Genomic DNA, 13,529 nt, shown 5'->3' with positions numbered 1-13,529 from the left:
CAAGAACTCCCAGTCTCACAGTTTCCTCAGTTCATTGCCAGTAACTTCTGAAAGAAGCCCAGTGGGTTAGTCCAGGGTACCTGCCTTCTTTACCTCTTGACCTCAGTGTGGATATTTTTACCAGGCAGCCTCTGGGGCTGTCTCTCCCCCTGCCCCCCATCTAGTGTCACCCCATGACCGAAATGACTGACTGCCTTCATTCTATCCTGTTACATCACCATGACTCATTTTTTCTTGAGAAATGGTGCTTGCTTAAAGCAAGTGCTAACTGGCCTGGGTTTAGAAGGGTCCTTCACTGGATTAAGCAAGTGATATTACTATCTTATTTATATTGCTTTCTCGTGGGTGGTTATTTAGTTTAGACTTTCTCTGAGGCAGGAATGGCTAAATTGTCTGCAAAGAACATTTTGTTTCCCAAATAGGAATTCCACGGCCACCACTTATCTCAGCAGGAACCATATATTTGTGACGACACAAACCAGATTCTTCTCAAACTGTGTAATTTTATTGGAATTTTTGCAGTTCCTACGGTAACTTAATACTGACGTTAGGTTTCTTTCCTTGATGATACCCTACAGTCTCCTCTTGGAGCTTGGATGCTGACAAGAGATGCTCAAGCTGGCTGAACAATATAGAATGAAAGTTTGTAAGTGGAGAAGGCCCCACCTAGATTAAGAAATACTGAGATGTATGTTTGAGTGGGATGGGAAAATGTCCCAAATGGTTATACATTGGATTCAGCTAGACCATTTGGATTACATTTATTTACATGGAGAATGATAATTAGGGGGAGTTTGGAACCCCATTTCAGCAGGCTCATGGGCTCATATTGTTGATCCACGTCAACAATATCTTGTTGATCCACAAGATTAAAAACCTCTGATCTGTCAGATGCTTATTTTACAGATAAAGAAACTGAGGGGAATTGATGTATTTACACAGTCAATAAGTGTCAGAGCCAGAATTAGAGTCTCATTGTGATATATTCTTCCTTTCCACCAACACTTGCTCAGGCAGGTCAGCACCCCCATCTACCCTCCATGTGGCTCTATTATCATTAACTGCTCTAAAGTACCCTGGGATACAGAGATCAGATAGAAACCATCTACATCTGGTGCAAGTTTTATTCAGGAGCCCATCCCTTCAGTTCTAATCAAGATTAGGTTCTTCTTGGCTAAAGGAAGCTGAGCTTGTCCTGATCTTTCCTTTTTCACTAGTCACTCCCCTCGACCTCACTCCCTTTCCCAGGACCCTGGTCCTCAGAGCCAGCCATATGGATCTATGGGATCAGCCGGGTCCAGCTGACTTCAGTGCTGGTTACAAGCCCAGGTCCAGGCAGAGGCAGAAGAGAACTTGGCTAGAGGGAAAGTGGGGGTTTGCACTCAGTGTTAACTGGGAAGACTGCTTCAAGCCATCCAAGCTCCAGAAAACTGTAGCAAAGCATAACAGAGCAGCTATACCCAGGTCAAGTGCTGGGAGCGGCAGGACACCCCCAGCCCCAACTGCATCTTTCCTGAGTGAGCTGTCAGACAGTGTTGCTAAAGACCTGGGCTTAAGTACCCAGCTGTGATGCCCTGGCAACTGGTTGGAGGGTGGAGGCCAGATGGCCAAGTTCTTGGGGGTAGAAGAGAGCCCCAGGCAAGGCCACCACGAAGGCCCAGGAGCTCTCATCCTTGGGATGGGATTTCTCTGCCTGCAGCTAGGGTTTCCAGGCACAGAAACTGATGTAGGTAATAGCATTTTGTCTTTAAAGAAGAAATGACTCCAACTTAAAAAACAAGTTTTAGTTTTGATTTTGTTTCAAAAACCAAAAACCTAGGTCTAAAAAGCTGCTCAGGCACAGACTAAACTTCTGTTTTTCTAGAAATTTTGGCTGCTCAAGTTATGAGTTTCAGATTTTATTTTTGGTCATAATCTAAATGTTTGAATAATAATAATAATGGTAGTGTTGATTGTGCTAGCGCATTTTATGATAATCTTGACAAAAATCAAGAAAAACAGCCCATATCCTCACAAAAATGTAATTTTATTTTGAAATACTCAAAGTCAGAAAGATCAAACGATTCCTCATGAGAAAGTGGCCAAGCTAGGCTTGAAGCCTCAGCTTGTTAGACAAGACAGCTATTCTTAGGACTCTTAAAATGCCCCCTGGCAGCCACCCACTGTTTGCCTTGAATGTTTAAGAGGAAGGGGGGCATCAATAAACTCACACAACGTTAGTATTTGGATTCAGAATGGTTAGAATTACATCATACCCTGCAGTCTCAATGTGTTTTTAATTTAGTTATCTCATTTGTCTTTTCTAACCAAGTCACTCTATCCTATTCCTATGCTAGAGAAGAGGATCAGACCAGATCAGTCACTCAGTCGTGTCCGACTCTTTGTGACCCCATGAATCGCAGCACGCCAGGCCTCCCTGTCCATCACCAACTCCCGGAGTTCACTCAGACTCATGTCCATCGAGTCAGTGATGCCATCCAGCCATCTCATCCTCTGTCGTCCCCTTCTCCTCCTGCCCCCAATCCCTCCCAGCATCAGAGTCTTTTCCAATGAGTCAACTCTTCGCATGAGGTGGCCAAAGTTTGAAAAAGCTGAAACTGGAGTTGCAGCTTTAGCATCATTCCTTCCAAAGAAATCCCAGGGCTGATCTCCTTCAGAATGGACTGGTTGGATCTCCTTGCAGTCCAAGGGACTCTCAAGAGTCTTCTCCAACACCACAGTTCAAAAGCATCAATTCTTTGGTGCTCAGCCTTCTTCACAGTCCAACTCTCACATCCATACAAGACCACAGGAAAAACCATAGCCTTAACCAGATGAACCTTTGTTGGCAAAGTAACGTCTCTGCTTTTGAATATGCTATCTAGGTTGGTCATAACTTTCCTTCCAAGGAGTAAGTGTCTCTTAATTTCATGGCTGCAGTCACCATCTGCAGTGATTTTGGAGCCCAGAAAAATAAAATCTGACACTGTTTACACTGTTTCCCCATCTGTTTCCCATGAAGTGATGGGACTGGATACCATGATCTTAGTTTTCTGAATGTTGAGCTTTAAGCCAACTTTTTCACTCTCCACTTTCACTTTCATCAAGAGGCTTTTGAGTTCCTCTTCACTTTCTGCCATAAGGGTGGTGTCATCTGCATATCTGAGGTTATTGATATTTCTCCTGGCAATCTTTATTCCAGCTTGTGTTTCTTCCAGTCCAGCGTTTCTCATGATGTACTCTGCATATAAGTTAAATAAACAGGGTGACAATATACAGCCTTGACGTACTCCTTTTCCTATTTGGAACCAGTCTGTTGTTCCATGTACAGTTCTAACTGTTGCTTCCTGACCTGCATACAAATTTCTCAAGAGGCAGATCAGGTGGTCTGGTATTCCCATCTCTTTCAGAATTTTCCACAGTTTATCGTGATCCACACAGTCAAAGGCTTTGGCATAGTCAATAAAGCAGAAATAGATGTTTTTCTGGAACTCTCTTGCTTTTTCCATGATCCAGCGGATGTTGGCAATTTGATCTCTAGTTCCTCTGCCTTTTCTAAAACCAGCTTGAACGTCAGGAAGTTCACGGTTCACATATTGCTGAAGCCTGGCTTGGAGAATTTTGAGCATTACTTTACTAGCATGTGAGATGAGTGCAATTGTGTGGTAGTTAGAGCATTCTTTGGCATTGCCTTTCTTTGGGATTGGAATGAAAACTGACCTTTTCAAGTCCTGTGGCCACTGCTGAGTTTTCCAAATTTGCTGGCATAGAGAAGAGGAAAGTTCCTTATTATTAGAAGCTCAAGAGGTGACTTGCCTGAGGCCACACTCAAGAGGCAGAGAATACACTCACATCTCACCACCAGCTCTTGGGTCTACTTCCCCCTCCATTATACCAAACTGTCCTTCCCTGTGATAAGCACCATGGAGCAAATTGTAGAAATTGACCAACAAGGGACCCCGCCTCCCTTGGTCCACACTCTTTACAATTCCATTTTGCTGCTCTTCATTAAGAAGTGGAAGGAAATTGGGTCATACTTGTAGTGATGTGGGTGAACCTTGTTGTTCAGTCGCTAGGTCAATTCCAGCTCTTTGTGACCCCATGAACTGCTACATGCCAGGCTTCCCTGTCCTTCAGAACCTAGAGTCTGTCATACAGAGTGAAGTAAGTCAGAAGGAGAAAAACAAATATCATTTATTACTGTATACATATATATATATATATGGAATCTAGAAAAATGGTACTGATGAGCCTATTTGTAAGGCAGGAATAGAGATGCAGGAAGAAGGAAATGGCAATCCACTCCAGTATTCTTGCCTGGGAAATCCCATGGACAGAGGAGCCTGGCGTGCTCTAGTACATGGGGTCACAAAGAGTTGGACACGACTTAGTGACTGAATAACAGCAACAAGCAGAGACACAGATGTAGAAAATGGACTTGTGGACATAAGCAGGGAAGGAAAGGGTGGGAAGGAGTGGGTGGGATGAATTGAATTGCATTTGCATGCAAGCAAATGGGTATTCCTTTAAGCATTTTGGGGTGGTTTGTGACACAGCCATGGATGACAGATGCACACTGACCACTGGCTTTGGTACTTTGAGACTGCAAAGTGACTAAGATACATGCTCTTCTTTTGGAGCTTGTCAATTTATGTTCCAATCTACTAATTTTGTTCATATCATTAATACGCAAGGAGTAATAGTTTTAGGACAGGCCAGGTGAAAATGACAATTGAGATGCATTGGGGAAAGGTGTCCATTTATTTTCCTGGACTACTTTGTTGACCGTCATCCTGATTTAGACTCTCCCCCTTGCCCTAACCCTGGCCATCATTCTAACACAACTCCTCCCCTACCCTATTCAACTGAAGCAATTTTTCATGACTGGTTGGACACAGAGCAGACAGGCAAAACACAAGATTATCTGGATACTAAGCTCTGAGTGTTTTCTTAGGTATCTGCATGCAGTGTGGGATAGGGAGGAAGCTGGGCCTGAGGTGAGGGAGAAGGTGATGCCAGATCCACTTCTTATTGTTAACCCACAGTGTGTTTTCAGACAGTCCCGTCATCACACAGAGCCCTGGGGGTGAAGATAAGCTGTTGAATTAAAGGTACTCCTTTGTAACATGAACCCAGCCCACCTTGCCCTACGAGCCTTGTGATTCTGAAAATCTCCAATGAAGGTTTCAGCCAGGCTCTCCCAGGTTGGCTGAGTACCACGGCCCTTGGCAGCTTGCTGGTGGCACCTCCTTGAGAAAGAAAAGCATGTCCTGAGTGGCAATGGGGTTTGCAGGCAGGTTATTTGAGAAATGTCCTTTTGGAAGAAATTGAAAGTGCCTCAAAAATGTAGATGGAAATCTGCCGCTGAGCCTGGCCTGCAGCACAGCTATACATGCTGTGCTGAAATACACACCTCCTTCCCTGCCAATCCCACAGTCAGATAGGAGGCCCCTCATTCTCTTCCTCAAAGGGAAATTTCTGAACACCAGGCCTGTTACTTTATTTCTGAATGTCATCATTTCCCAGTTATTTTGGTCCTGGGATTGTTTATTGAATGTTGATGGGTTATTACTGCCTCCTGTGTGGCCTCCAATGGCTTCCCACTCAGGGCCCCCAGTGCTGTGGCCTCCCAGGCCTGTCCTTGGCACATGCTGGTAAGGGAATTATGATTGAGGCCCTCAGGGCCTTCCCTCTAAAGTTGCCTTCAATTTTATCCAAACTGTGGCACATGCTGTCACCTCCCTGTAGGAGCTGGGAGCAGAAAATACCTTCAGGGGTTACAAGCAGGGTGATGCTGAAGCCATCAGAATGTATCTTATTTTAAAAAGGAGTCTTTGTAGCTGTTCCAAGATGATATCAAACCAAATATGATCTTCATACAATTGTGAACATTTTCCTTTATGAGTAATTCAGATCTCCTTGTTTCGAGGTGGGTCAGCGTCATATTCCTTCGTGTTCGGGATTGATGATGTAGGGCTGTCTTCTCATGTTGCTTACAAAGGCTACCAGGGACCCTCTGGTGGGAAGACAGACATCAGAGAATAGGTTTCTTTTTTTTCACCAGTGCTTTTCTGGGTCTCTGTGTTGCTTACATAGCTCTTGGAGTTGGGTGAATCCTGTTGGAAGGGCAATTAGTGACTCTAATAGTTAGGGAAGCTTTCCCTGAGTGTGGGTGAGCTTAGCAAGGAGAGAGAGCCTCACAGGTCCTGGTGTGGCGAGCACAAAGGTCCAGACTTTCGGTAGTTCTTGGTGCCATTTTCCAAACACTCTGCTCTTGTCTCCAAGCTTAGCCAATGAGCTCGGTTCACAGAGACTTGAGGTGGGGCACCCATCAAGGCCTCCATCCCTCCATCTCCACTTTCACTTCACTTTGACAAACGAGTCCACGAGAGAAGTGATGACGGAATGATGGCATTGGGGATAATGATGATGATGATAATGAGCCCTCTTGGCCGGTTATCACTTTATTACCACTCAGTTCCAAATCCATTGTTCATGGTCCTGCTTGTCCTATTGGAACATTTCTTCCTTTCTAGCTGCCAGAGAGCACTGGCTTTCTTCTCTCTTTTTGGCGTGCTATTTTTGGACTGCTCCTAAGACAGCATCTAGAAACCCACACGTACCTAGCTTCCAGCTCGTGGTTCCCCAGCTGACAGCATCTCATCAGGAGTGAGGTTGCCTTCTCGTGGTTTGCTGCCCTTCTGCCTGTTGACAGTTGGCAGTTGTGGTCAATAGCTTCCACCCCATCCATGGTCGGCAGCCATGCCCTCTCCAGTGAGGTCTGAACCTCAACTTTGGGGAAGGGTCTGCTCCTTCAAAATTCTTCTTTCCTTTGGTTCTGCAATATTGTGACTTATAAGAAGTAGATATTTGGCCATTCCAGGGATCAAAATATATTTCTCATATATATTTGGTCTTCACCCATCATTCCTGACTCACAGCTCCCCAAACCCTGATTTCTTGTCCTCAATTCCTGAAATGCTTCAGAGTTGTAAAGGTAATATGGGAGTCTTGTTATGCATGACAGGCCCATTTCAATAACTGGGTTTTTGGTAATAAGGTGACTTTCAGAAAGCACCTAAGGATGGAGGCTGTTTGCCAGGGGAACGCACATTGGCTAGAAGGTTGGAATTTTCAGTCCCATCCCCTGATTTCCAGCAGGGGAGGGTGACTGAAAGTTGAATTGATTGCCAATGGCCATGACTTGATCAGTCATGCCTGTGTAATGAAGTCTCCGTAAAAACCCGGAAGGACAGTATTAGGAAAATTTCGGCATCGGTAAACACATGGAGATGTGGGGCACCTGGAGAGGGCTCAGAGGCTCCACAATCTTTCCCCACACTTTGCCCTGCATGTCTCTTCCATCTGGCTGTTCTTGAGTTATATCCTTTTATGATAAACTGGTAATCTAGTAAGTAAAATGCTTCTGTGAGTTCTCTGAGCCACTCAAGCAAATTATTTGAACCTAAGGAGAGGGCTGTGGGGGCCTCTGAGTTATAGCTGGTAGGTCAGAAGCACAAGTGATAACCTGGACTTGTGATTGGGGTCTGAAGTGGTAGGGGTGGGGAACAGTCCTGTAGGACTAAGCCTTAACCTCTGAACTCTGATTATATCTCCATGTAGAGAGTGTCAGAATTGAGTGGAACGGTAGGACCACCAACTGGTGTCCGAGAATTACTTACTTGCTGGTATGGAGGAAACCGCTTCGCCCCACATTGGGACTGAGCCTCAGAATCCCTTTAGGTCCTCTCACTTACACCTGGGGTGTGGTTTACAGTTCTCTTTTATCCTCTTTTCATAGCTAATGCCCTGTAGATAGTTAATGATGGTTTATATTAGCCTTCTCTGTCATATTACCATGGGGTTTCTGTCTCCTGATGGGACTCTGACTGCTCCATCCTTTTACCAGATCACCTCATTGAATCCTAACAATGTCTTTCTAAGGCAAGTGTTCTCAAGAGTCCTGTTTCACCAGGGAGTAAACTAATGCCCAAATGGTAGTTTTCAGATTCCAACCTAAACTCCTGATTCCACAGTGAATGACCTGGTTCAACACAAATTCTTTTCATAATTTTTTGAGAAAATCCACAAGAAGTCCTGAGCCTGTCATTGTCCTGTCAGCCTCTTCTTCGTTACTTATAAAACTGGCACAATATTTGCCTCAGACCACACCAAGGGCCTCTGCAAAACCTTGGAGGAGAAGAGTTGCAAATGGTATTTATAATCCTGTTCAAGAGAATGAGTGAAAATAAAAACTTCTGAGCCGAGATACGAGGCTGCACCTGGCTCAGCATGTCTTTGTTCGAGTTTCCCACCCCAGTGGGTCTGAGTGAGCCTTCGGGGTCCCCTTTGGTGGCCACAACCTCCGGCCAAGTGGACATTTGAAGCTCTGAGAGGGACTCTTGAGTAGGAGCCTCGGGCTGTAATCTTGGAGTCCTGGTGTCTCCCACCACTCTTCACCCTTGTGTCACCGCGTCTCTCTTTGCATCTGGCCTTAAGTGAAATTCTCAGAGCTGCTGCTTTGCCCCTTCTGTTGGGTGAGAGACCCCTGGCCCACCTGTGCCTGAGTAGGCTGGCCGATGGGGCTGCACAGCCCCGGTACGGAGGAAGGAAGGGTAGGATTAAGGTCCACTGATGGCCCTCAGTGGGGGCTGGAAGGGGCATGTTCCCTGGCTTTTGCTTAAGAGGGAAACAAACTGAAAGGAAACCTGGACAGGGAAAGGATATGGGTTAAATCTAATCTTTTGATGAAAGAGATTAATTTTTTTTCCAAGAAGAAATTGAGTCTCTTTTGGAAGAAACAAGAGCATGAGGTTTATTTTCTCTCTAGGGAGACATTTGGAAGCTCAGTGTCTGTGTTTTCCTGGAGAGGAAGGGGGAACCTTGAAGCATTGTAGGGCTGAAGTCATTAAAAATACTTTCACCGTGTAATGTGCATTCTGAGAATGCTGGGCTTGTCTTTCAAGCATGCAGGGAGGGGCAGACGCTTCCCTCTCACTGTGGGGGCTCTGGCAGCAGGCTCCTAGGTGAGAATCCTACCCCTTGACAGGCAGGAGGCTGGTGTATTAGGAGCCTCTCCATTGGCTCCATGATTGGCTTTCAGGCACAGATGCAGAGCAGAACAGAGGCCTCACCTTAAGGTGCTGCCTCATCATCTACCAGTTACATCATTTCAGGTGAATTATTTTCATGTCTTTGAGTGTTGGCTTCCCCATCTTATGGGCTTCCCTGGTGGCTCAGATGGTGAAGAACCTGCCTGTAATGCAGGAGACCTGAGTTCAATCCCTGGATTGGGAAGACCCCCTGGAGAAGGGAGTGGCTACCCACTCCCGTATTCTTGGCTGGAGAATTCCATGGACAGAGGACCCTGGAGGGCTACAGTCCATGGGGTCACAAAGAGTTGGACATGATGAAGCTGAGTGACTATCACTTGCCCAATGTTATAGATTAGAAAACAGATACTCAGAGAAAGCATATCTTGCCCACCAAAGTCACACAAGTACTAAGATTTAGTCCATCTATAAGCATTTGATTCAAGTATTAAGGTCCTAACCATGTTGGAACACTGCCTATCTCAGGGCCTCCAGGAATTGAAGGACTATGTTCTAAGTAGGAGGTTAGATTACTTTCAAAAGAGACTTATGTCTCTAAAAAAGTCATAGAATTATTTGTAGTTCCTATTAGAACTAGAGGCTGAGCTCAAAGTAAAGGCTCAACTCAACCTGAAGTTTTTGTTTATTCTCCCAAAGCCACACAGGGCATTTCTTATGGATTTGCATACACTTTCCCTAGAATTTGGATATAGTACTTTCACAGCCCCTTTGTAGAATTCTAATGAATGAACGAAGGTCTGCACCATCTTTTAGAATCTTGACTTTCAAATCCTTTCACTGACCGTATTTTCACTGTTTTCTTCTTGGTCTTCAAGGAAATCATGCTCCTCCCTGCAACATGTCAGTATGTAATGTTTAGCTCTGTGTGTTGAAGAGATAGAATCCATGTATTTACCAAATTATATGGGTTTAATTATGTAATGCAGACATAGTGCAAATGTTTCTTGAAGGAATTTGTTCTAATCTCTAAAATTAGATCAAAGTGCACGCAGGCACAAATGCATATACTCACGTGGCTTGGCTTTGTTTCTCTGTCTCTAAGGCTTTCCTCTATTGATTGACCTAGGGAGGCCTGGAGTGCTGCGATTCATGGGGTCGCAAAGAGTCGGACACAACTGAGTGACTGAACTGAACTGAGTGTGTTCTGAGTGCTTTCCCTAAGGACAAGCACTATGACTTCGATTCCAAATCTGTACACTTGAACAACTAATGTGTATAGAGAAGTGGTTGGTTCATATTAATACTTGTTGACCTTGCAATGGAAAGTATCTTGGAATTTACCTAATCTAGCGTGACTCAAACTTGGTTGGTCCCAGAATTCTCTGCATATTCTTGGGCCTGAGTCAGAACTTTGGAGTCAGAATCTCCAGGGAAGCTGCCTGATAATCTGTATTTTGAACATGCCAAGTGATTTTTGTTACTACACAGGTTGAGGAAACTGATTTTCTCCACTATTACAAAGAGTATAAAAGTTTCTTCCACAGTATCAACAGTGATTCCTGTTTCATCTCTTTGCCTTTAAGAGAGACCAACTCATTTTAATCTATGGATGGATGGGTTTATTATAAGGACACAGAACATACTTTTGGGAATCCAGCAGTAGGCAATGAAGTACAGCCAGTTCTCAGAGAATGAAGGCTCTATGGTCTTTCATTTATGATGCCCTCGATTTTCTCTGTGCATCAAGTCCATTTTTCTTTTCCCACTGGCCAGATTTCCCATGACTTCAGCTTATCCATGGTCCTTAATACCCCCTTGACCCTGAGTCACCACACCCTCAGATCTGTGCCCAGGGTCCGATGGTTCAGTGTTTCTTTTTCCCAGTTCAATATTTCTGAGAGATCACTTACAGGCTAAGCTCAGAGTTCTGAGCCCGGTTATCGGAGATAGTGTTGCAGGCAATCCATGGATGCATTTAAAAATAACACTGCAGATATGGTTGGGGAAGGGCAAAATATGGTAATTTTGATATTTGATTTATATGACATTGGAAATGTATTTCTAGGTTGTAGATAACATTTGTTGAAAAACCTCATGGATTTAATTTTGCACTATTCGGGAGAAGTTTGAAACCAGTTTGCACTATGGCTTATTCAGTTGTAGACAAATACTCTTTGGAGTTGTGAAACTAGAGGTATGCAAATAGATAGCTGCATGTAATGAAAACAATATGAGAAAAATTTGAATGGTAATAAGATTTTGTGTAGTTACAGAGTTTACAGTTTCCACTCCAGTTTGACTTCAGCTTGGGGGGTTTAAAGGGCCCTTCCAGAATGTACCTGGAAGTTATGAGAAAGATCAGAGACGTAAAGGCAATAGTCCAGGTGAGACTTGCTTTTCATAATGTTCTCTGGTCTTTAGAGTGGATCAGAAGGCTTTCTAGCTCTTTTTTTAACTAATTAATGTATTCACCTGCTTCTGGTCTTGGTTGCTGCACTCAGGGTCTCTACTGTGTCATGTGGGATCTTTCCCTGGGGCGTGTGGGCCCAGTAGGTGCAGTGTGTAGGCTTAGTTTCTCTGTGGCATGTTGAATCTTAGTTCCCTGACCAGGGATTGAACCCACACCCCCCAAATTGCAAGGCAGATTATAAACCCTTGGATCACAAGTGAAGTTTCAGCATTCTAGTTCTTAAAGACCAAGTTAGAAATTCAGAATCAAGCCAATTTCTCTCTTTTGGTCCCAATTTTCCAGTCCAGATGGACTGCTTTCCCAAGGAAGAACTTAGTGCAATATGACTCCCTTTGAAACACTTCTGCTTTTTTGGTGGGGGTGGAGGGAGTGGCTTTCATGCACGTAATATGGCTGTCAGCTCAATCTCTCACTGAGTAAATGTTTAAATCAAAATAAACTTCTCTTCTGTCTGATCTCAGACTTACCATTGTTCTGGGAAATGTTGCAGAAGCTAAGACAATGTTCTCTCACTAAAAATAGCTGTGTCAGAAACTAAGAGTTTTGTCAAACACTTTTGGAGGTTTTGGCTCCAATAGTTCAAGTGACGTCTGGTGACAAGTTCATTTCAGTCCCCAAAGATAAAAATATCATTTAGAGGGAGAAAGAAGTGACTCTTTATATTATCATTCACATTCTAATTGCTCTTTATTTTCTGCCCTTTCCTTTTTGCATGTCCTCATACCTCTGGACTGCAGAGGCTTGAAAAGGAGGTCCATCTCAAAAGAGATGGATTTTCTTCTAGTTGAAGGTATGGTTGGCTGTTGTGGTTAAAGCTCACTATAATGAATTTTTGGATTTCTGAGGTTTTAAATTATATAGATCTGTTTTTAAATGTGGATATTTGAATCTGGATACTCTGTCAATCACTCTGGTATGCTTGTGAAGTTTACTAGTTTCTTACTGTCATGAGGGCTATGAAAGAAACATAAGGCAAAACTCTGGGTCCTTGTTTGGAGTACATTAAGGAACATAGATATTTAAAGAAGGAAAATTCTGTAATGGACAAATAGATTCACAAGGTTTCTTGAGGGAGTGATGAGATTATAAAGAAGTTTCACACACTCTCATTTATATGAAACCTATTGTTGGATATCTTTTTAATCAGGAAAGTACACATTAAATTTATAATACTTTCATTTAAAAATACCTGAAAATATTTTCTCTACCAAGATTTTTAGAGGTGTGGAGTATGAGAAAATGATCCAACTTTTTCTCAGGAGGTTAAATTGTTGTAACGAAATACAAGATTTGTGAAGACAAGACATGAGCCTGTCATGTTCTCTGCTGTTCCCTAAGGGCCAGCACAGTGTGTATTACCCAGTAGGTACTTGGTGAATACTTGATTAAATGAATTGTGTCCATGTGGACAGTGGCTGTGATGTGGTGATATGGGGGCCAGTTTGAACAAAGATACCAAGACGGCTTAGCTTGATTAGAAGAGATGATGGGGATTACAGAGGTGGTTAAAAGTAACATTGCATCGTTAGGGAAAGATCAGACGATAGACAGGTTTTTTTTTTTTTTTTTTTTAAAAGAGTGTATATCAAGACAGGCAAAGAGAGCCAAGAGTTTCTGAACAGGAAAATAATAATGAATACTTTTAGGAAAAATATCTTGCAGTTTATACAAAAGTGAGTTGGAAGGATCAAAGAGGACATTTGCTTCATTTGTGGGCTAGTGAGGCAGGGACCTAGGTGATGAAAGCTGAAATATACCTCAAAGCCATCCTAAAGGGCAGATGCTAGGACCTAGTGAGAAAAATTAAAGGGTTGAAAAAAGAAGTGGAAAGTAAAGTCTGGGAAACTAAAAGAGTGGGGTTAGTATTATATTAAAGGGAAGGGGACAATTAGAAAGAGGAGCTATTTTGCATAGATGAGCAATTTGGGAAAGAAAGGTGCCTGGATCAGTTCATGCCTGGAGCAGTGGCAGGATATACATATGCAATGGTTGGGTATATATTGGGTTGGCCAAAACATTTACTTGGG

General features: G+C 43.4%; 1 long non-coding RNA gene across 1 annotated transcript in view; it reads left to right on the top strand.

Annotated features, from left to right (window-relative positions):
• Window positions 1-287: 287 nt before the first annotated feature.
• Window positions 288-13,529, top strand: part of LOC133255415 (uncharacterized) — a 119,630-nt gene continuing 106,388 nt past the window's right edge. The window contains exon 1 of the long non-coding RNA XR_009738935.1: window positions 288-646. This is a non-coding gene — a long non-coding RNA (uncharacterized LOC133255415). The remainder of the gene's footprint in view (window positions 647-13,529) is intronic.

Source organism: Bos javanicus, chromosome 10, assembly GCF_032452875.1.
Source record: "Bos javanicus breed banteng chromosome 10, ARS-OSU_banteng_1.0, whole genome shotgun sequence".
Lineage (NCBI taxonomy): Eukaryota > Metazoa > Chordata > Mammalia > Artiodactyla > Bovidae > Bos > Bos javanicus.
This window is presented reverse-complemented; position numbering and strand designations above follow the sequence as displayed.